The sequence below is a fragment of the Moschus berezovskii genome, chromosome 14 (assembly GCF_049115385.1).
Source record: "Moschus berezovskii isolate FMDL1 chromosome 14, NW_MosBer_1.0, whole genome shotgun sequence".
NCBI classification, from domain to species: Eukaryota; Metazoa; Chordata; class Mammalia; order Artiodactyla; family Moschidae; genus Moschus; species Moschus berezovskii.
The window spans coordinates 38448360-38471469 of record NC_142473.1 but is presented as its reverse complement, the minus strand read 5'-3'; the positions used below and the strand labels follow the sequence as shown (position 1 = coordinate 38471469).

The 23110-nt window shown below is 47.8% G+C and overlaps 1 protein-coding gene across 4 annotated transcripts in view; it reads right to left on the bottom strand.

Annotated features, from left to right (window-relative positions):
• Positions 1–23110, bottom strand: part of GRAMD1B (GRAM domain containing 1B) — a 188455-nt gene that overhangs the window by 44787 nt on the left and 120558 nt on the right. Inside the window, exon 1 of one of the 4 annotated variants that reach the window (XM_055423251.2) lies at positions 16969–17090. The exons of the other annotated variants lie outside the window; for them this stretch is intronic. The gene's annotated coding sequence lies outside the window, so the exon portion shown is untranslated. Of the gene's footprint in view, positions 1–16968; positions 17091–23110 lie in introns of those variants that run through there. 4 annotated transcript variants of the gene reach the window in all.

The window sequence follows — 23110 nt, the reverse complement described above, 5'->3', positions numbered from 1 at the left end:
CCGAGGACTGCTCTGCTGGAACAGCAGCCAGGAACTCTGCCCTGAACCTCAACCAGGGTGCTCAGAGGAAGACTAACTAGAGAGTGGATGGCACCGTGCACAAGCCCATTTCAGACACACGAAGCCACAGGTGGGTGCCCGTCTTTTTCTGAGATAAGGGACATCCTCACACACGATCATTCCAGCCTTGGGAACAGAAAGGAGGTCCCTTTATCCTTCCTCAAACTCTGCATCCCTGCTGATAAGTGGCTGTTGAGGAAAGATTCAAGCAAGGGGTGGGCAAAAAAAATCCCAACCTGGAGGAAACGTACCCCAGCTATCCAAAACCTCATGACTCTCAGGCACCCAGGATGGACACGTCCATGAGATGTCCTCCACCCTGAGTGATCCCATGTCAGCTGACCCTCCATCTGCCACCCAAAGATGTTGCTTTCAACATGTCAATCAACAGACAATTTACATGCTCATGTGCCACTTCCGTCTCTGCGCTTATAAGGCTGTTAATCATTTGTGTTGCTCTTAAAAATCTCTTCCCTTCTTCCCGATGACACACACCTCTCCTATTCCACTTCCTGTCTCAGCAATTAGTTCTACTCTCGCCTTTCTGCCTATAATTCAGTTCCTCTCCAAAGGCAGGCTCTTCACCGCCCAAGCCATCTCCTGTTTTTTGTGACTTCAACTATGCCTGGAATCAAAGGACTCCTCTACTTGCTTCTGACCCAAATCACACCTGTTAGCTTCAGCCCAACAACCTGCTGCCAACATGACCGTTCCTCTAAACAGGTATCTCATGAGCAGCTCTGATTCAGAATTGGGCACATCGTCTCTCCTCCCAAGCCTCCTCCCACTACTGCCCGTCCTCAGTGGCATCACCATTTCCTAGTCTCTCAGGCTGCAAATTCACCCCTTCCATGTCCCCCCACAAGAGATGAGTCACTGAATCCCATCTATTCCATTTCCTTAAAGTTCTGTAATGCATCCTTTCCTCCTGTTCCCAGGGTCCTAGTTCAAGTTCTCAATGCTTTTGCCCTAGAGTTTTCTAATAACCTTCTAAGTGGTTTTCTCCTCACCTTCCCTCTTTTGTGATCATTCATACCTTTGTCCTTAAAAGTGTTTCTAAATAAAAGCTTGATACTATCTATCTGCCCTCTTACTGACATTCATATTAAAGTCCCAAATCCTCAGAATGGAATTCAAAGTTCTCTACCAAAAATCCTTTGACAGTTACGTAGACCTCAATACTTTCTCTTTGTACTCACTTAAAGAGTCCCCACTGGGCTTCGCTGGTGGTCCAGTTGTTAAGAATCCACCTGCCAATGCAGGGGACATGGATTTGATCCCTGGGCTGGGAAGATTCCACATGCCTCAAGGTCACTAAGCCCAAGAGCCGCAACTATTGAAACCTGAGCACCGAGAGCCCGTGCTCTGCACCAAGAGAAGCCACAGCAATGAGAAGCCCGCGCATCACAAGACAGAGAAGCCCCTGCTCAACGCAACCTGAGAAACCCTGAGTGCAGCAACGAAGACCCAGTGTGGCCAGAAAAAAACAAGAGTTCCTATCTTCCAGGCCTGCTTAGCTCCCCCTAGTTTTCTTAGCATGCATCCTCTGACTCCCCAACTGTTCACCACTTGTGCGGGAAGCACACTCTCCCTTCACATCTTCCCAAAAGAGTCCCATGCATCCTTTAGGACCCAATTCAACCCCACCTTCTCCAAAAGGCTTTTCTAAATCTCCACCAATGAACTGACCAAAGCACGGATCACACTCTGCCTGGTGTTAAAGTGAAGACCTGCCCACTCCTGGGGGCATGCGCCTCTGCACCTCCCTCACTGTTCACCAGGATGCTCTGTAAGCATTAACAGCATGAGCTCAGCTAACATCTGCACCGAGTCTCCTTCACCACCCACAGGCTTTAACAACCCCCAGGATCACGACAGCTCCCGCATTTGTACCGCCGACCTGCTACTATTAACACGAATAGCTGAGTTTATGAACGTTTATGAGCTCCTGGCATAATGGCAGGCACTTATTAAGCATTATCTAATTTAATCTTCCCAACTGCCCTGCCAAGTATTCAGGGGTATTACTCGTCCTACTTTTCAGGGGCTAAATTGAATGACTGACAGAGTGAGTAGCTTGCCCAGCAAATGGGTAAGGGGTACCCATTACCCCTTACCACAGATGGGTAAGGGGCTGCTGCTGCTGCTAAGTCGCTTCAGTCGTGTCTGACTCTGTGCGACCCCATAGATGGAAGCCCACCAGGCTCCCCCGTCCCTGGGATTCTCCAGGCAAGAACACTGGAGTGGGCTGCCATTTCCTTCTCCAATGTGTGAAAGTTAAAAGTGAAAGTGAAGTCGCTCAGTCGTGTCCGACCCTTAGCGACCCCACTGACTGCAGCCTACCAGGCTCCTCCATCCATGGGATTTTCTAGGCAAGAGTACTGGAGTGGCTTGCCATTGCCTTCTCCGGGGTAAGGGGCAGGAGAGGCCTAATCAAATGTGGGCCTACTGATTACAGAGCTTGTTCTCAGAACAAGCATTCAATAATGCTTGTTTGCTGAGTAAAGCGATAGAAGGGTAGATCACAAGGAGCTGGGTGAATGGAAAGAAAGAAGCATCAACTTTCTGCCTCCAGGCTTCCATCCATTCTCTATGTTGCTGTCAAAATGAACTTTTCACAAAAAGTAAAGCCATCATTTTTAGCCACCCTCCCTCTCTGGTTAAAGCCCTCTCTGGTTTTCTCCCCTTCTTGGAATAATGTGAACTTCAAACTATGGTCAGAAATCCCCCAACTGTCACCTCCAAGCTACCCTGAGAGCTCCTGCTTGGCCGCTCCTCTCCACACATGCTCTGCCTCGGCCATTGAGGCCGGTCCCCAGATCCCTCCCTCACTCATCCACACTACACCAGACCTTCCCACACAACGCTCACGCTCAAGACGAGCCCCAAAGTCATTCTTACCCCCTACCCCACACTCCTCCTCCACTCTGATCCCCCAGTAAATGAGAAGAAAATGCTTGGAGCTACTAGAGTCCTAACTCAGCAAAATCACCCCTAGATTTGCTAGATTGGAAGGACTGATGCTGAAGCTGAAGCTCCAATACTTTGGCCACCTGATGTGAAGAACTAACTGACTCATTAAAAAGGACCCTGATGCTGGGAAAGATTGAAGGCAGGAGGAGAAGGGGACGACAGAGGATGAGACGGTTGGATGGCATCACCAACTCAGTGGACATGAGTTTGAGCCATCTCCAGGAGATGGTGAAGGACAGGGAAACCTGGCATGCTGCAGTCCATTGGGTCGCAAAGAGTCCACGGGGTCACAACTGAGCGACTGAACAGCAACAACAAAACTCTTGTACTAAGCTTCCCCCACCCCCACTTTGGTCACACTGTGCGGCTTGTAGGATCTTAGTTCCCTGACCAGAGATTGAACCCAGGCCCTTAGCAGGGAAATTGCTAAGTCCTGATCACTGCACTGCCAGGAAATTCCTTCTAAAACTCTTATTTTTAAAAAAAAGTTTTTACTGGAGTATAGTTGCTTTATAATGTGTTAGTTTCTGCTGTATAGCAAAGTGAATCAGCTATACATATACACAATCCCCTCTTTTTTGGATTTCTTTCCTATTCAGGTCATCACAGAGCATTCAGCAGAGTTCCCCGTGCTATGCAGTAGGTTCTCATTAGTTACCTATTTCATACATAATATCAATAATGTGTATCTGACAATCCCAATTCCTCCCACCTCCCTCCCCCCTTGGTGTCAATGCATTTGTCCTCTATGTCCATGTCTCTGTTTCAGCTTTGCAAATAAGACCGTCTATCAATTTTTTCAGATCCCACATATATGCATTAATATACGATATTTGGTTTTCCCCCTAAAACTCTTTTAAAGGCACTCCATTCTACAGATTCAGCTGTCCTGATGAGCAAATAAAACCTATTCTGATAATCTCATAACCTATAATATTATCTTTCCAACAAACTCTACAATTTGCCTTTAATCTGATTCTGCCATCCTTATTAACAATAGTAATACATTATATTTCAAAATCTGCAGGTTTTAAAGCTAAACATGACTGTAGATTTGCTGTAGAAAGATAAGGAAGACAAGGATTGGAGGAGCTGGTGGACTAAGAACTCCCCTTGTAGATTTTAGAGTTACTATAACCGACTCTTAATTTCACGTAAGAAACCTGAGAAAGAGAGGTTAAGTGCCTGGCCGAAGTGACAGAACTTCTTATCTGGGTCTTCTGTTCTACAAACATACACTGAGCGCCTGGCATAATCCCAGGCATTCAAGTTCAAGTTCACACTGGTGAGCGAGAAAGGATCTTTATGCTTGGGACACTATCATCAGAAAGAGCTAGACACAAGCTCTTCTCATTTTAATAAAAGCAACAAGCAGTGTGACAGGAAAGGGGAAAGGAGTCTTAGACAGGGGTCCATAAACGCTGCCCTGAAGATATGGTCCTTGGGAGTTTAGCTGGGTCCTGGAAAATGTGTCAGAGTGAGCCAGGTGAAGGGCATGGTAGTAAGAAGGAAGAGAATGTTCCTGAAAAATCAAAATATGTAAATAAATAAGCCAAAACATCAGCAAGAACAAAGGTATGAAAGCCTAAAATATAAAAGAGCATGGAGTACACAGCACATTACAAGGAACTGTGAGCCTCTGAAGCATGACGTACGTAAGTGAATACTTAAAAAAAGGATTCCTGTCATCATCAGCTTTCTCCAGTATTAGGTCAGCTGAGATGACCTCCCCTAGTCACTTTTAACCCTTTGCAAGGGGCCCAGAGTTCATTCACTCACTTCCCATCTCTCCTGTTTTAAAACCTCCAACAAGACTATGTTGAGACTCCTCTCCTGGTTACCATGCTAACAAACAGTGCTTCCTGAAGTCTGACCACAGTCCCACATGCTACAGCTTGGTCCTGGCTTCCCACAGTTAGGTCTGCCTGAAGTCCCCAAGAAACAGGGGCCCAGGGAAAGAGGACCAAGGCCCTTGGCTTTCTGCAGCAACTTTCCTGGCTGCATCTCCCACCCCAGCTGGAGACACCGGAGCCACAGCCCCCGTCCGCTTGGCATCCTGTTCCCATCCTCCCGTCCGGTGTGGTCGTGTCGGCCCGGGTAGACAGTGCCAGCAAGCCAGCTTCCTGATCAGCTACCCACACAGTTTCAGATCCCCCAGCAGAACAGGTCCAGTGCTCCTCATCCAGGTTAACTTGTTTGCTTGCAGTGAAGTCAAATGTTTCTACCCCAGAGATTTCAAGGTATGTACTGGCCACCCCACCCCCAGCAGCTCCATCTGGGCTCTCTGGCCACAGAGCCGTCCAGCCCTGGCTCATTCCCAGTCAGACCGCTCCTTCCCATCCCCATATTTTTCATGTTCACTTTCTGGTTCCCTCTGGGCCCAGCTCTGCAAATACCTGGCTGATCAAACTTAACGGCTGTCACGGTTTCAATGTGCTGTACAGGCAATTTTTAAAAGACTGCCCGATACATTCCAGGGCACCCTACTCTGATGCAGCATTGGATTAGAAATTTAGAAAGCCAGTTTCAACTGAAACAGTTTGCTGAAGGCCTGCCTGGGCCCTGCAGGGTCAGGATTAATGCCAGTGTGCAGAGTCAGCAGGCTCGGGGTTGAGGCCCAGCTCTGCAGCTTGCTGTACAAACCTGGCCCCTAAGCCTTATTTTCCTCATGGGACAAATGAAAAACATGGATACCTATCTCAGAGGACTGTTGTGTTAAATGAAATAACACAAGTGACACAGATCTTTAGTGCAGTGCTTGATATATAATAAATGCTCAATAAATATTTCTGAGCTGTATTAAGAAGGTTTTTGTTTCTCTCTGTAAAAACTGGAATAACTATTTTTGCCCTTTTCCCTCAGAGTGGTCTATGAACATGCTTTGAATGCTCCCAAATATTACTTCCCATCAAAGTGTAAGCGTTAGTTGCTCAATCGTGTCCAACTCTTTGTGACCCCATGGAGTGCTCCAGGCTCCCCTGTCCATGGGATTCTTCAGGCAAGAATACTGGAGTAGGTAGCCATTCCCTTCTCCAGGGGATCTTCCTGACCCAGAGACTGAACCTGGGTCTTCTACATTGCAGGCGGATTCTTTACCGTCTGAGTCACCACGGAAGCCCCATTACTTCCTAGTGAAAATCGCTCAGTTGTGCTAGATTATTTGCGACCCCCTGGACTATATAGTTCATGGAATTGTCCAGGCCAGAATACTGGAGTAGGTAGCCTTTCCCTTCTCCAAGGGATCTCCCTAGAGTGGGAACCAAATCCAACTGGGATGCTTCCTTGAAGTGCAAAATCCCAACTGCACCCCATTCAATAAATGACAGTTTCCAGGAAACCGTCTTGTGAATCTGCATTGGAAACAAGCACCATAGCTCATTCTGACACACTCCAAAATTTGAGAACGAGTGTTCTCAAGGACTAATCATGTAAGTATCAAGGGATAAATCTGCTTATAACTCTCTTTAGTATATTAGCTGTTCAGTGCCTACTGGGTGGGTGGACTCGCTGGAACAGAAAATCAGTTGAGCATGTCAGAGAAACTGCCAATGTAGAAGACCCCGGGGTTGCTGGGGACTGGGCATGAAGGTGTGCTTCTCAAAACTATGGACCTCCCTAGTGGCTCAGTGGTAAAGAATCTGCCTGCCAATACAGGAGATACAGGTATGATCCCTGGGTTGGAAAGATCTCCTAGAAAAGGAAATGGCAATGCCTTCCAGTATTCTTGCCTGGGAAATTACATGGACAGGGAAGCCTGGTGGGCTACAGTCCATGGAGTCACAAAGAGTCAGACACAACGTAGCGACTAACAAATAACATGACACAACACACCTTTCGGTGCAGGAGCTTGATAATTAATCCTGAGATCCCATGCCTGCAGCCATACGACAAGCAACCTCATCCCTCCCTGCCCTTAGTATCATTGAGTTAAAGCTGATTCTGATATCCAGTTGTCCCTAATTCCCAACGGCTGACTATTCTGTTAACCAGCCATGCACCTCCCACCCCCATGACAATTCAGAAGTCTCAGTAATCCTCCTCACTTCTTTATAATAACACTGCAAATATCCATGCAAATTAGCCAGCTCCACTTTGAATTTTCCTATAGCACATGTTCGAGTGTCTGAGACAGGAAGGTCCACAGGTGTATTTGCATAACATTTGCATGAAATTTCCATGCTCCCTGCAGATGCCTCCCTTAGATCTGTCCACCTAAAATGGATCCAAATTCAGAGTTTAGGAGAATTCCCTGAAGCTGGTTGATTTTTGATTCCTCTCTGTGTTCCTGCTTGTCACGTAGTGGCTCTGTACCCATAAATGCACACAGCACGGAAGATGGGAAGGGCAGATCCAATCAGAACTTTGTAGAGGAAGAAAAATGGCCCAAATCACAAACCTTAACTGGGCTCCAAGCTCCTGTTGGGCTCTCCTCCCTGGACAGCAAAATACCATGTCATTTAGGAAAAAACAACAACTTGCCAGGCCTGCTCAGTTCTTGTTACAATGTCCTGGAGCTCCTGGTCTTGGCCTCCTTTACTCATGAAAACAAAACCACGGTCTCAGGGATGACTGTTCCAGAGAAAGAGTCAGAAGGGCTCATCTGATCCAGCCCTCTCTCGGTTATGGATGAAGCACAGGTCCAGAGAGGTGATGTGACTGTCCACCAAGGGGTTAACAGGAAGCTGGATGGGGTGCTCAGAAGGGGAAGTCTCAGTGGCATTCCCCCCTCCCCATGCTTTTTAGGACAGCAGATGGGGTGGGGTTTTGAAAGGACAGAAAATGTACTACAGTTCCCCTAAGAGGACCGCCTGGTGACCATGTACGGAGTTCACTCTTTGAGAGCCTAGCACTCAGAACCTAGACCCGGCAACAACTTTGGCACTGGGTCCAATTCCTTCTTTAAGGGAGAAAAAGCCAACGGTGCTTTGTGTGTCACACTGTGATTACCTGTCCGAAGTGAGGGGCCAGACAGCCTCTAAAGACATAGCCTTTTGTTGCTGTTGGCGCCTTTTGCTGGTCTGTTTTATTCTTGCCTGGAGAATCCCATGCACAGAAGGAGCCTGGTGGGCTACAGTCCACGAGGTCACAGAGTGGGACACCTGTGAAGCGACTCAGCGTATACAGCACGCATTGTTTACGGCAGAGAGGCTCTCTCTCAGCCGGGTTCCAGCATACCACACTTTGGCTGCAACGCAGCATCACGCTACATTTCAGCAAGGTTAAGGATAATGCTCTTCCTTCCTACCACAATTCACACAATGCAACTTCAGAGTGTGACACAGAATGGGTCTCCCTCCACTGCCAGAAGACCAAGATTCTGACAGAGATGAACAGCTCGTTCCCTCTTTTCTGTTCTAGTAACTTGCTGAAATGCCCTGGGGGCCTTCCAAGTTGGGCCTTTGGGTGAAATAGACACAGTGTTCAGGGACAGGTTCTGTTTGAAATCTGGAACCAAGAACATGGAACTAGATTGTTGCCAGATCAGTTTAAGGGCAGGGACACTTTACAAACGGAAGCTCGACAATTCTCCAGACTCACTATCTGGCCAATGGTCACCCCAATATTGACTCAAAGGGTCCACATGGCCCAGCCCCCATCCCCTCTCAGGACTCTGTCCCTCACTGGTCCCCATCTCTGTAGCTACTGTGTAGATAATTCAGGGCATTTTTTATGGCCAACAATTTCCACCGACTCATTCTTCCATCCTTATCTTGTTCAAGTACCTATGGAAAGTTAATTTTTTTTTAAGATCTTACAAAAGGAATGAAAGGTAGCAGAGCCCATCCAAAACATCTGCAGCCAGCTGTCTAATGCCTTCTAGGTACATACTAGATGGGGGCTTCCCAGATGATGCGTGGTAAAGAATCCACCTGCAGATGCAGGAGACTTGGGTTTGATCCCTGGATCAGGAAGGTCCCCTGGAGGAGGAAATGGCAACCCACTTCAGTATTCTTCCTGGGAAATCCCATGGACAGAGGAGCCTGGTGGGCTATAGTCCGTGGGGTTGCAAAGAGTAGGACACGACTGAGCACACAGCAGGTGCATACTAGACACATTCTCATTAGGGAGTTAACTTAAGCCTGGAAGAAATTACTTGTGGAGAAGATCTCAGCAGTGACTTCAGCTGTTGACGAATTTATTAACTGACCAATTAACAAAAAGGCAAGGTCCATGGAAAGTCTTTGGCCAAGGAGAAAGGCAGAAGGGTATCAGTTACCCTTTTACTGGTGTTTCTGGTCCAGAGAGGTGATGGGTGAAGACAGGGCCAGAGAGTGGGCAAAGGTTGCCTGCCTTTTCCAACGCAAGCCACGGAGGACACATTTCTCATCACAGTGGCCACAGGCTCCATCCACCCCACTCCCCCACTGCCTGGCTTTCCTGAAGCTTCTGTTCAGCCCAGAGTTTGGAATTCAATCCAGGAACAGGCATGACAAACACTATTTTTCATTTCCATGGAGACCAGGGCCTGCAATAGAACCAGGACTCCATGCCTGAAATGCCAAAACAGCCTGACCCACTTTTCCCCTTCCGACAAAAACAAAGTAAGTTCATTTGAGTCCTGCCAGAGCTGAGGGACGAGCCAGAGATCCAGTTATCTCTATGGACGTTTCAAAGAGGAACAAATGATAATAACCTTTGAAAGTTGATGACGCTACAGAACCAGTGGACATGAATTGTTTTGCCCAAAGGGTGCACAGGCTGCACCAAATCTGCTGTGTCCTTGTCCTCGCCTTCCAGAGGGATGGACTTGATGACCAGCAATCCACTCCTGGGATCCACATTCAGGGATCTACCTACTCCCTCCACTTCTCTTGTATGACTTTCTCCTTCCCTCTGTTCTGGCCTCCTTGGACCTTTCTGTTCCTCAAACACACCAAGTTCACCCCTGCCCCAGAACTCTCACCCTAGAGTTCTGAACTTTGATTCCTTTTCAACCTTTAAGTCAAAATCCAAATGTCCCCTCCCTAGGGTAGCCTGTCTTGAAGAACCACTGCATCTACTGTGCCCTCCCTGTCTGCAGGCGGCCATCCTCACATCATTCCATTTCCCCACTCCACAGCACCTGTCAGGAGTGGAAGTTATCTTTATTTGTTGTTGTTGTCATTCAGTTGCTTACACTGGACTGAACACCCCATGGGGGCCGGGGCCTTGCCTGTTGTGTGGTGCCCCAGTGCCTCAAGCTCAATGGGATCACAGATATGTATTGCATGCATAAAGGAATGAGCTCTTTCAATAACCACTGTTCAGCTACCCTGCTAAGAGATTGCTTCCTCAAGCTTGCCCCAGATATGCCTTCTGAGAACACCAGCCCATTGGTTCTTATTCTGATTTCTGAATCCATGAAAACTAAAATGTGACATCACTTCCAGACTTTGCTGGCCTGGTCACTTTGTCTAGACATAAGTGTACATGTCTGAGTTTATATTCTGTGCTGTTTCGTGTACCCTTGAGAAAAGTCCCTTTATCTTTCTGTGTATCTGTGTTCCTTGCCTGTTGGATGATCACAACCTAGCTTACTAGGATGGGGGATAGAAGCTTAAAAAAAAAAAAGCAGCATATCCCCAAAGTAAAGGGGTCCCTAAAATCTGTTTACGGACGGAAAAGGGGGGTTAGAAGTAGGGAGTGAATTTCCAGCTAAGGAACTGCATCCTCTTTCTACATTCTGTCTTGTCCAAGAAGCAAAGCCAAGGAGTAAAACACAAACTGCTGCTATTCACATCTTCAGCTAGCCCCCACTTCCTCAGGGCTGGGAGGATAAAGACTAAACATGAAGCAGAAGATGCTGAAACGAAACACAGGCACTTACTGATGACGGACAGTGTCCTTTCTGAGGCTATTCACAGCAGGACAAACCTAGAGTCTGGGAGACAGTCCTGCGGGTTTGCAGGCAGTGCTGGCTGAACTGATCTATAATGACAGTCTGAAGTCTGGAGGCGGCCTTAGTGGTCATGCCATCCCACCTCCCACTGGATGCAGGAGTTCCGTCTTTGAGGCCCTGAAAAACAGCCACCCAATCCCCACTTCAGGTTTCCAAGGAGAGAGTACCCACTAGGTGGCTGCATATGTGTTAGAACAGCTCCAAAGTTTTAAGCACCATGGTTCTCCACGATTCTTGGTGATCATTTTCCATCCAGCCTGAGTCCCTCATGCCTAGAGCATAATCTGGCTACTAAAACTACAAGGAGTTTGTACAGAATTCATCCTTTCCTTCATCTGTTCATCCAACCATCCAATTAACAGTTGAAGAGACACACTCCAAGCCAGATTATGCTCTAGGCATGAGAGACTCAGGCTTTGCCTCTAAGGAATCCATCACCTGTAAGAGAGACAGATGTGTAATTAACTAACCCTGCGATAAGAGCTACACGGAGTCAATCAAAACAGTTCCCCCAGTCACCTGTCAAGGAAGCCAGGCAGTCCTGGTTCGGCTCCATCCCTGTGTGTGAAGTGAAGTGAAGATTGCTCAGTCGTTTCTGACTCTTTGCGACCCCATGGACTATACAGTCCATGGAATTCTCCAGGCGAGAATATTGGAGTGGGTAGCCTTTCCCTTCTTCAGGGAATCTTCCCAACCCAGGGATTGAATACAGGTCTCCTGCATTGCAGGCAGATTCTTTACCAGCTGAACCGAGCCACAAGCGAAGCCCAAGAATACTGGAGTGGGTAGCCTATCCTTTCTCCAGCAGATCTTCCTGACCCAGGAATTGAACTGGGGTCTCCTACATTGCAGGATGATTCTTTATCAACTGAACTATCAGGGAAGCCCTCCCTATGTGTGATCTGGGAGCAAATCCCGCCTCTCTTCACTTCGGCTTCAGCCTGTGAGAAGACTGAGTGCGAATGTGGCCTAGCCCTCCACAGAGAAGTGGGGTGGGGGTGACAAAAAGCATATACAGGACACAATGTGAACTCCTGAGAGCAGAGTGTTCTCTCAGACAGAGGAACCCAGATCTAAATCCAGCAAAGGATCCAGAAACAGGATCCAGGCACTCTGGTGTGTGTCGCTCAGTTGTGTCTGATTCTTTGAAACCCTGTGGACTGTAGTCCACTAGGCTCCTCCATCCGTTCCTTCATCAGTCCATCCATCCATCCAATTAACAGTTGAAGAGACACACTCCAAGCCAGACTATGCTCTAGGCATGAGGGACTCAGGCTTTGCCTCTAAGGAATCCATCACCTGTGAGAGACACAGATGTGTAATTAACTAACCCTGCGGTAAGAGCTACACGGAGTCAATCAAAACAGTTCCCCCAGTCACCTGTCAAGGAAGCCAGGCAGTCCTGGGTCGGCTCCTTCCCTGTGTGTGAAGTGAAGATCACTCAGTTGTGTCTGACTCTTTGCAACTCCATGGACTATATAGTCCATGAAATTCTCCAGGCAAGAATACTGGAGTGGGTTGCCAGTTCCTTCTTCAGGGGATCTTTCGGACCCAGGGATCTGCAGGCAGATTCTTTACCATCTGAGCCACCAGGCAGTCTAGGCCCCTAGTGTTTTCAGCATCACCAGTTTTCCCTCTGGTCAGGGCCACGCCACTGTAGGGACCAGAGGCCGGGGCTGGCTGTCAAGAGAAAGTCCCAACCAGGCAGGTAGTCCAGGGGGTGTGAAAAGTGTAGGTGCACAGGGGTACAAAGCAGCATTCGGCATATCTTTTCCTCCTGTGACTCCTTCCCTAACCTTGCTGTCTGAGCTAAGCAAGTGGCTAAACCCCTCCAGACCCTACGGATTCAAACCCAGCTCTGATTCACTTTCTGCTAGAGAGCAAACAGAAACAGAGCTGAAGAAGAGCCATTACGTTGGGCCAAGTGGCTTAGTGGGTAAAGAACCTGCCTGCAATGCAGGAGACACAAGAGATGCAGGTTTGATCCCTAGGTTTGGGAAGATCCCCTGGAGAAGGGCATGGAAATCCACTCTAGTATTCTTGCCTGGAGAATCCCATGGACAGAGAAGCTTGGTGGGCTGGAGCCCATCGGGTTGCAAAGAGTTGGACATGACTAAAAAGACTGAAGCAAGTAAGATCATAGAAATTTTAGAACCAAGAGGTCTGTAGGAGTCTCAGCCAATCTGTCCATTTGCAGGCAGATATCTATGTCACCCAGAGAGGCTATACCCTCATATAAATATATTCAGAAGGGGAGCGGGAGGGGCTTCTCAGATGCTCACAATAGCTTTGTATCCTGGGTCTTGCCTGGTGGTCCAATGATGAGGACTTCGCCCTCCAATGCAGGGGGCGCAAGTTCGATCCCTGGTCAGGGAGCTAAGATCCCAGAGGCCTCATAGGCCCAAAAACAAAAACATAAACAACAGAAGCAATGTTGTAACAGATTCAACAAAGACTTTAAAAAGGGTCCAAGTTTAAAAAAAAAAAATCTTAAATAAAATGTATCTTGAGCTGGTGCTGGTTACACAGGTATATTTAGTTTGCAAAAATTTATCAAGCTCTATGCTAGTGATATGTGCAATTTTCTGCATATATGTGTATGTATATTATACTTCAATAAAAAGTTTTAAGCACACAAAATTTTAATTAAAATAAAAATGTTTTGTTTTTTTTTGGCTGAGCCATGTGGCTTGCAAGATCTTGACTCCTTGACCAGGGATGAAACCTGGGCCATGGCAGTGGAAGTGCAGAGTCCTGATCATTGGACTGTCAAGGAATCCCAATTTAAAAAATTTTTAAAGAACATAGAAACTGAGAGATGAGTGTCTTATCAGTAGCCTTCTTTAAAATAAAATACAGTCAGAGTACAAAATTCCAGGGCTTTCCTCTATGATCCTTCTCATTGTCTCCTGCAACCATCAGGAAGTTCTTTGTGATTAAAAAAAAAAAACTTGTTATAATGCACTCAATGCCATTTTCTTTTATTCCAGCTTTCCCGGACTCGAGGTCGGTTCATTAACTACAGCACCACCTCTGTTCCTATTCTCCCTCCTTTGGATGGAATGAATCTAAGGCCTCAAACCTATTTTTAGAAGTTTAAAATCATTTCTCCTACATCTCCACCTAATCTTTGTTTAGAGTCTACCTCAAGTGACAGGGAGAGAATTAACTGATGATGTAACTCATTTCGCCTTTGGACAACTGTTCTTATTTTAAGCTCAATCTGTTTCCTGTGGCTTCCCACCAAAGGTCCCATATATCTACCCCCTTGGCAGGTGTAGAATAAATCACATTTCTCTTCCAAATGCACTTTTAAAGCGGCTTTTGTGCTCCCTCAGCCTTTTCTCCTTCAGACTTGCTAGTCTCTCCAGCCTACCCTCAGCCAAGAGGTTCACTCTCCTCTGAATGAATTCCAGTTCATCTCAATCCCCCTTTAACCATGGAGCCCAGAAACGGTTGTAGAACAGCAAGTAAGTTTTCTGATGAGCTCAGAATAGAGCAGAACCATCACTCCATGTGCTCTGGAAATGAGACTGCAAACATATATTTTTGGAGTCATCTTCTGAATCAGAGGAATCTAGGATTAGTCACTGGTCTCTTATGTATCTCTGGCTACAGCCTTGGGGCTACGGAAAAGTGCACGCATGCACAAAGTATGCTTGGATCCCTACAAGAGGCACTCCCCACGCCCACCATTCCTTCCCCCTACTGGATAAGCTCAAGTTCTGGTGGGATGATGAAGAATCCACCCAGCTCTCAGCCCAACTCAGGTTATACTCCAATTCTGAACCTTTATACGGGCATCTCCAGGTCAGATATGGAACCAGAGCAATGCTCTCAAGTGCAAATGCTTTCCTCCTTCCAGTCCAAACACTTGCTCCTCGGACCCTAACTGTCTGACTTGCAGAAAAGCTGAGGTTTCGCCTGGCTGGGCAAGAGCAAAACAGTGAGGTTCCGTCTAAGGTCACTAGGAAAACTGAATTCATTCAGCCCTCTCGTCTGTCACTATATAGAAGGGAGTGTGTGTGTGCAAACATGAGCAAGGTGAAGGCTGCTCACATCTTTCACACTTTCTCAGGGAGGTCTCAGGTGATCATCAGGCCATTCTAATCAGGACTAATTCACAGGTCAGCAATCATGACCCAAGGGCCAAATCCAGCCCACCACCCATTTTTGTGTGACCCACGAGCTAAAAATGGTTCTTAACGTCTTTAAATGGTTTGGGGAAAAAAAAGAATATCTTGTGATGTGTGAAAATTGTATGAAATGGAAATTTCAGAGTCCATAAATGAAGTTTTATTGGGAACACAGCCATGTGCGTTTGTCCTTCTATGTCTGTGGCTGCTTCTGCTGTACAAAGTAGTGTTGAGTCATCACAATGGAGACGGCCTGGGTCACAATGCCTAAAGTATCTATGCTCTGGTGTCTTACAAAGTATCTATGCTCCGGTGTCTTACAGAAACAGCTGGCAACCCCTGGCCGAACAGTGTGTGACCTTGAAAGATCTGTGCGGTGCGTCTGCCTCTCCTCTGTCAAGCTGGGGAGGAGGGTGTGTCTGTGTCCCAGCAACAAGGCACCTGTGCTTGACAACTCCAAGGCAGAGGAAAGGGGCTTCAAGCTGGCTCCTGCCTGCACAGGACATTCGTAGGGCCAAGAAAGGGAGGAGCTTTTCTCCCAGGTAGGATGACAGAAGCTCCCACTCCTTCATTCTCTCCCAGTGGGGTACCACCTTCCATGGACTCGACACTGACATACTGCTGCCACGGCAGCTCCCTGAAACACCCCTTTCTCCTCCCTTCCTTCAAGGCCAGCTCCTTCCACCCGGGTCCTAAACTTCTCCAACCTACAGAGTGCTATCCAAGGCAAAGGAGGAAGGCATGCCCACCTCCAGGCTAGCCGGGAGAGGGAGGCGGGAAACGGAGGAGCCAGGGGGTGTCTACAGAAGCAGTTTGCTGCAAAGTGTCAGAGAAGGTAAAGAAGTGAAGATCCCTTTCCCCCAGCCCTGGCTGAGTCTCCGAGGAGACAGAGCTTCAAGTCCTCCCCCACCCTCCACTTGCCTAAATCAAGCAAATAACTAACAATGCAAGGAGGTGTGGGGGAGTAAGGCCCAGCCACTGGGTATCTATTTTCTGAAAACACATGGCAAATCTCTGAGCCAAATGCAGGCTAAGCCAAAGAATAAACAAATCCCTTTATTTCCCTGAGACTGGAGCTATCAACTTGCCCTCTCATCCTCTCCTCCCATTAGCCAGAGCCATCCATCGGAGAAGCAGGATCTGCCTGTATGTGAGAAGGTGACCTCACCTCTGCTCTGGCCACCTCTCCCCCACCAGGGGCACCCCAGAGTTAAGTCGGTGGGTGGAGACGGAGGAGCACATGGCCTGTCCACACCTCCCCCAGAAGCTCCGGCCTGGTCACCCCAGAATGCAATCTTCTGCCCTCTTTTCTCCAAGTTACAGGACCTTGAATAAGTCTCTCTGGCCAAGGGGACCCATCAGCCTGAACCCCACCCCTCCCTCCAGCCGCCCTGGGCCCACCCCTCCGGGCGCTTCGGCTCAGCTCAGGCAGTGCTACTCTGAGGAAGGTGAGGAAGGGGGAAAGAAAAGACCCAGGGAGGAAAAGGAATGAGGCATCTCTGCTGCATGATGTCACACCGGCTGCTTTTGGATCCCCCCGACACAGAACAGAAGCAAACAACATGGACTCCGGATTTACTGTGCCTGGAAAGGTTTGTGTTCTCGGCGGTTCCGGCGGCCAGCGCCAGCTGGAAACAGCACGGCAGCCAGAGAGACAGGCCCTCGCTCCAGCCCCCGGGGCCCCCATCCGACCCCTGGGCACAGGCCCCTCTTCCAAAAAAAAAAAAAAAATCCGCGGAGGAAACAAAGATGGACTGACACATACATACACGCACACACAAGCGTCAGCACGAGTGAGCACTAACCTGGCAGCCATTGGGAAGGTAGTGGAGCACAGTGCAGAGCTCATTCATTCATGCACTGGGCAGTGGGGGGCGGGGGCGGGGAGCGGGGGCCCTGGGGGCGCCGGAGCGCACGCACCTCCATGACCATCCCACGGCCCTGTGGCTAACGGCGGGGGGCAGGGCGCTCACAGGCTGGGGGAGCTTCCTTTCTCTGCTGTTGCCAACCGCTCTGGAATGGTAAGCATGACTCCCCGTCAATTTCTGCCCACCCCCCCACCTCCCCTGCGGCCGGTATTTGGCGTGGTCTTGCAGTCGAACCAGAACCACCGCCGAGCCCCTCTCTCCCGGCCCTCACTCCCTTTCTCTCCTTCGGACTCCCTCCCAAGACAGCTGTTCCCGGATCCTGCACGCACGCGCACAGCGCACAGACACACTCAGCCACGCACCCCTCCGGCGCGCGAACACACTCGCACACAAGCACGCAGACACGCGCGCGCACACCCCACCACCGCCTGCCGCTTTACATAAGCAACTCTTCCGTGCAGTCAGCTTGCTCGCTCTCAATTATTCATGCCGCCCTGGAGGACGGAGCCGCTGGGGCGGCGAGCGCCGTTACATTCCTCTCCATCCCCCAATCTGACAAAACACAAGATGATGCTCCCGAGAGAGATTCTGCTCCCTTTGCTGCCACCGATTATTTCCCAGGTGTTGCCTATTAGGTCAACCTGTATCAAGGAGGTGATACTAAATCAAAACACAAGTGCCTGGCTCAAAATAGAGCCTTGCATCTTTCAAAGGATGACAGCTGAGCTTGTTGCCTGAGCCTTGGGAACAGAGGAAGGGAAGGCGGCGGCACTGGAGACCACAGAAAATGGCTCGGACTCTTCAGGGAAGCCTACCCCTGACTTCCAAGGCAGCAGGCCGTGATACCTGTGGGTCAGAGCCTTAACAAGTCAAACAATTACATCCACGACAAAGCATGGTCATCTCAAACTCTAAGCAGCACCTCCAAGAAAAAAAATATTTTTTCTCCTGTCCATTCACCGGAATGGGTCTTCCCTGGTGGCTCAGTGGTAAAGAATCCACCTGCCAATGCAGGAGATATGGGTTCAATCCCTGGGTTGGGAAGAGCCCGCGGAGAAGCAACCCACTCTAGTATTCTTGCCTGGAGAATCCCGTGGACAGAGGAGCCTGAAGGGCTACAGTCCATGGGGTCAGGAAGAGCTGGACACAACTGAGTGAGCAACATCCCCCGGAATGCAGCGCTGGTACTGAAACAGGCCAGATGAATATTCTTTCTGGTGAGAGGTGCTCTATTCAACGACGACTTTAATGGAATACTGTGAAAGTCACTTACGACTTATAAAGCACTTTCATTCACATTAATTCATTTGATTTCCACAAGAATCACCTACACAGGCTTTGTTAGGATCACAGCTAACAAAAGGATGCTGAGCCCTGGAAAGGTAGGAGGTCCCATGGCAACAAAGGCTGAGCTGGGAATCCAGACCACCTGACCTGAAATCCCATAAAACCCCAAGGATGACTGTCAGAATTCAGAGTACCACCGGTATTTTTTGAGGGGAGGAGCAAAGGGGTCCAAAACCTGGAGCAAAACAAAAAAAAAATCAATGATGACAGCTCAACTGTTTCTCAAACTATAAGGATCTTCTTAAACCACAGATTTTGATGTACTTAGTCTAGGGGCGGGCCCAAGAGTCGACCGTTCTAACAAACTCCCAGGTGATGTCCATGTTGCTATTCCATGGACCACACTTTTGAGCAGCAAATGATTGGTTTATGCATTCTCACTCTTCAGGTGTCCCTAAAGGGCAGAGTTTTGTCTGCCTGCTGCAGCTGCACAGGATAACATGCTGAAGGTGAGTAACAATTATGATCCATCGATGCCACCTGTGTCCTCACCAGACTCACTACTTCTTGGGCATCTGTTGGCAAAAAGTCTCATTCTGGGACTGCCAAACCCTATCAGCTCATCAAGAAAGGTCTTTCCAGGATTGTTTCTACCTGCAACCTGTCGAGAGGCAGCAGCCTCACAGCGTCTAGGAAGCACCTCGGTTTGGACTGTCTGGCCCCCACCTCATTTACTTAGAGGAATTTCAGCGCCAAAGAAGGGTGTGCTGGCAATGCCCTGGGCCGCAAACACTGCCCCAGTTCCACCTGCCTGCACCTGTCTGGTCAAGTCCGCCTTCTTCTGAAATGCTGACCACCCACCCGCCTCCCCTTCTGTTACTCCAGAAAAAGATCTCAGACTCTGGGGTCCAATCTGCATTCACAGCGATGTTTTGCTGCTCTCTCGCTCTCTAATTCTTGGTTGCCCAGCTACCCTCTTCTCAGACTCATTTTCTTCATCTGCAAAAGCCAAAAATAGGTATGTCCTCTGGTACATGGTTGAAAAGAAAAGAATAAAGGTACGAGGAGGCTGGTTCTGTCCCCCACCTCTGAGCTTATAACTGTGGTACAGAATATAGAATTTAATTGTTGCTTTTGTTGTTCATGCTGTTGGTTTTATATCCCTAAGCTTGTAGGCGACTTCTTTCATGTCCCTCCAAAACGTAGGAGTACTGGGTACAACAGAGGTATCAGTAAATATCTTTGCACTGACTGTCCCACCCTCCATTAAGATAGGCAACAAAAGGGTTAGTGAGGCCAAGCTGCCCACAGCCTGGTCTTACCTTCTCTACTCACTACGTGACTCTGGACAAATCGTACTTTCTGGAGACTTTGCTTCTTCCACTGTGAAATGCACAGATTTCACCTTTCTTCTGAAACAGCTCTACATAGCCCGATAGTGTTAACATCTACACCATTCAGATCAACAGCAGTGGGTTAAAAAGGCAGATGCAGAGATCAGACAAAGGTCCGTCTAGTCAAAGCTATGGTTTTTCCAGTAGTCATGTAAGGGTTGGACTGTAGAGAAGGCTGAGCGCTGAAGAATGGATGCTTTCTGTGTTTTTGGAGAAAACTCTAGAGAGTCCCTTGGACTGCAAGGAGATCAAACCAGTCAATAATAAAGGAAATCAACCCTGAATACTCATTGGAGGGACGGATGCTGAAGCTCCAATACTCTGGCTAAGTGATGCGAAGAGCCAAGACATTGGAAAGAAAACTGAAGACAGAAGAAGAGGGTGACAGACAATAAGATGGTTAGACAGCATCGCCGACTCAATGCACATGAATCTGAGCAACTCCAGGAGACAGTGGAGGACAGAGGAGCCTACAGTCCATGGGGTCACAAAGAGTCAGACACAACTTAGCAACTAAACAACAAGAGTATAAGGTTAATGAACATCACAGCATGTCTCTGAAACCTAGGCCCCCTTAGCCGAGTCCTTTTCTCAACCATTAATTGTGTATGAATAGAAGGCTACTGACTTGTCATGAGGCGGGGAGGGGCCTTTTCATAGTCACAGGGTTTACAGATTTGCACTATTCTGCTCATCCTTCCTGAAGTCACAGTACAAACTCCAAAGAGGCCAGCTGAACCTCAGAGGGTTAGCAGTGACCTGAACAAAGCCGACTGGGCTTCCCCAGATGGAATTCCTGCCCCTGACTGAAATCTCCACATTTCAAGGGCTGAACAATTTGCTGCCTAAATTCCTGAACTCCTTTTTTGTAAATGAATTTAGGAAATTGAGGTAGAGTAAGGTATCTTTTTCTGAATTAAACCTTTCCCTCAGAGATATGGAAAACTCACATGAGTTTCTATTTTTGAAAGGAAAAGAGGTTTCTGAGAGCCTTGTGCAGCATCAAAAGCACTTTCCAGAGAGCACCCTGGAGGGATCGGGGAAGAAAAAGAAGTTAAGGCATATCTGCAAATCCAATGGAACCAAGTGGTTCCATTCAATCCAGCCCCATTCAATAGTTCAGTCAGTCAGTTCAGTCGCTCAGTCGTGTCCGACTCTCCGCGACCCCATGAATCACAGCACGCCAGGCCTCCCTGTCCATCACCAACTCCCGGAGTACACTCAAACTCATGTCCACAGAGTCGGTGATGCCATCCAGCCATCTCATTCTCCGTCGTCCCCTTCTCCTCCCGCCCCCAACCTTTCCCAGCATCAGAGTCTTTTCCAGTGAGTCAACTCGTCTCATGAGGTGGCCAAAGTATTGGAGTTTCAGCTTTAGCATCAGTCCCTCCAATGAACATCCAGGATTGATCTCCTTTAGAATGGACTGGTTGGATCTCCTTGTAGTATAAGGGACTCTCAAGAGTCTTCTCCAACACCACAGTTCAAAAGCATCGATTCTTCGGCGATCAGCTTTCTTCACAGTCCAACTCTCACATCCATACATGACCACGGGAAAAACCATTGCCTTGACTAGACGGACCTTGGTCGGCAAAGTAATGTCTCTGCTTTTTAATATACTATCAAGGTTGGTCATAACTTTCCTTCCAAGGAGCAAGCGTCTTTTAATTTCATGGCTGCAATCAGCATCTGCAGTGATTTTGGAGCCCAAAAAAACAAAGTCTGACACTGTTTCCACTGTTTTTCCATCCATTTCCCATGAAGTGATGGGACCAGATGCCATGATCTTTGTTTTCTGAATGTTGAGCTTCAAGCCAACCTTTTCACTCTCCTCTTTCACTTTCATCAAGAGGCTTTTGAGTTCCTCTTCACTTTCTGCCATAAGGGTAGTGTCATCTGCATATCTGAGGTTATTGATATTTCTCCCAGCAATCTTGATTCCAGCTTGTGCTTCTTCCAGCCCAGCGTTCCTCATGATGTACTCTGCATATAAGTTAAATAAGCAAGGTGACAATATACAACCTTGACGCACTCCTTTTCCTATTTGGAACCAGTCTGTTGTTCCATGACCGGTTCTAACTGTTGCTTCCTGACCTGCATACAGGTTTCTCAAGAGGCAGGTCAGGTGGTCTGGGATTCCCATCTCTTTCAGAATGTTCCACAGTTTATTGTGATCCACACAGTCAAAGGCTTTGGCATAGTCAATGAAGCAGAAATAGATGTTTTTCTGAAACTCTCTTGCTTTCTCCATGATCCAGCGGATGTTGGCAATTTGATCTCTGGTGCCTCTGCCTTTTCTAAAACCTGCTTGAACATCTGGGAGTTCACGGTTTACATACTGCTGAAGCCTGGCTTGGAGAATTTTGAGCATGACTTTACTAGCGTGTGAGATGAGTGCAATTGTGCGGTAGTTTGAGCATTCTTTGGCATTGCCTTTCTTTGGGATTGGAATGAAGACTGACCTCTTCCAGTCCTGTGGCCACCGCTGAGTTTTCCAAATCTGCTGGCATATTGAGTGCAGCACTTTCACAGCATCATCTTTCAAGACTTGAAATAGCTCAACTGGAATTCCATCACCACCACTAGCTTTGTTCGTAGTGATGCTTTCCAAGGCCCACTTGACTTCACATTCCAAGATGTCTGGCTCTAGGTCAGTGATCACATTATCGTGACTATCTTGGTCGTGAAGATCTTTTTTGTACAGTTCTTCTGTGTATTCCTGCCACCTCTTCTTAATATCTTCTGCTTCTGTTAGGTCCATACCATTTCTGTCCTTTATCGAGCCCATCTTTGCATGAAAAGTTCCCTTGGAATCTCTAATTTTCTTGAAGAGGTCTCTTGTTTTTCCTATTCTGTTGTTTTTCTCTATTTCTTTGCATTGATCACTGAGGAAGGCTTTCTTATCTCTCCTTGCTATTCTTTGGAACTCTGCATTCAGATGCTTATATCTTTCCTTTTCTCCTTTGCTTTTCGCCTCTCTTCTTTTTACAGCTATTTGTAAGGCCTCCTCAGACAGCCATTTCGCTCTTTTGCATTTCTTTTCCATGGGGATGGTCTTGGTCCCTGTCTCCTGTACAATGTCACGAACCTCCGTCCAGAGTTCATCAGGCACTCTATCAATCAGATCTAGTCCCTTAAATCTATTTCTCACTTCCACTGCATAATCATAAGGTATTTGATTGAGGTAACATGCTATAAAAAGAAGGTCGGTGCCTCCACAGTATCTTGTTCACCTCAAGTGCTTAACAGCTGTTTCGGATAAGAACAGAAGGTAGGGATGATAAAGATAAGGTCTTATCTCTGAATCCTACGCCCACCCCCAAGGAAAACAAGAGAGTTTTTAACATAGCAAATACTTCAAAGATTTTAACTATATCTGAATTTGTTCAATAATGGGCCATGCAGGCATGCTCAGTCCCTTGAGTTGTGTCTGACTGTCTGCGATTCTATGGACTGTAGCCTGCCAGGCTCCTCTGTCCATGGAATTTTCCAGGCAAGAATACTGGAAGGGGT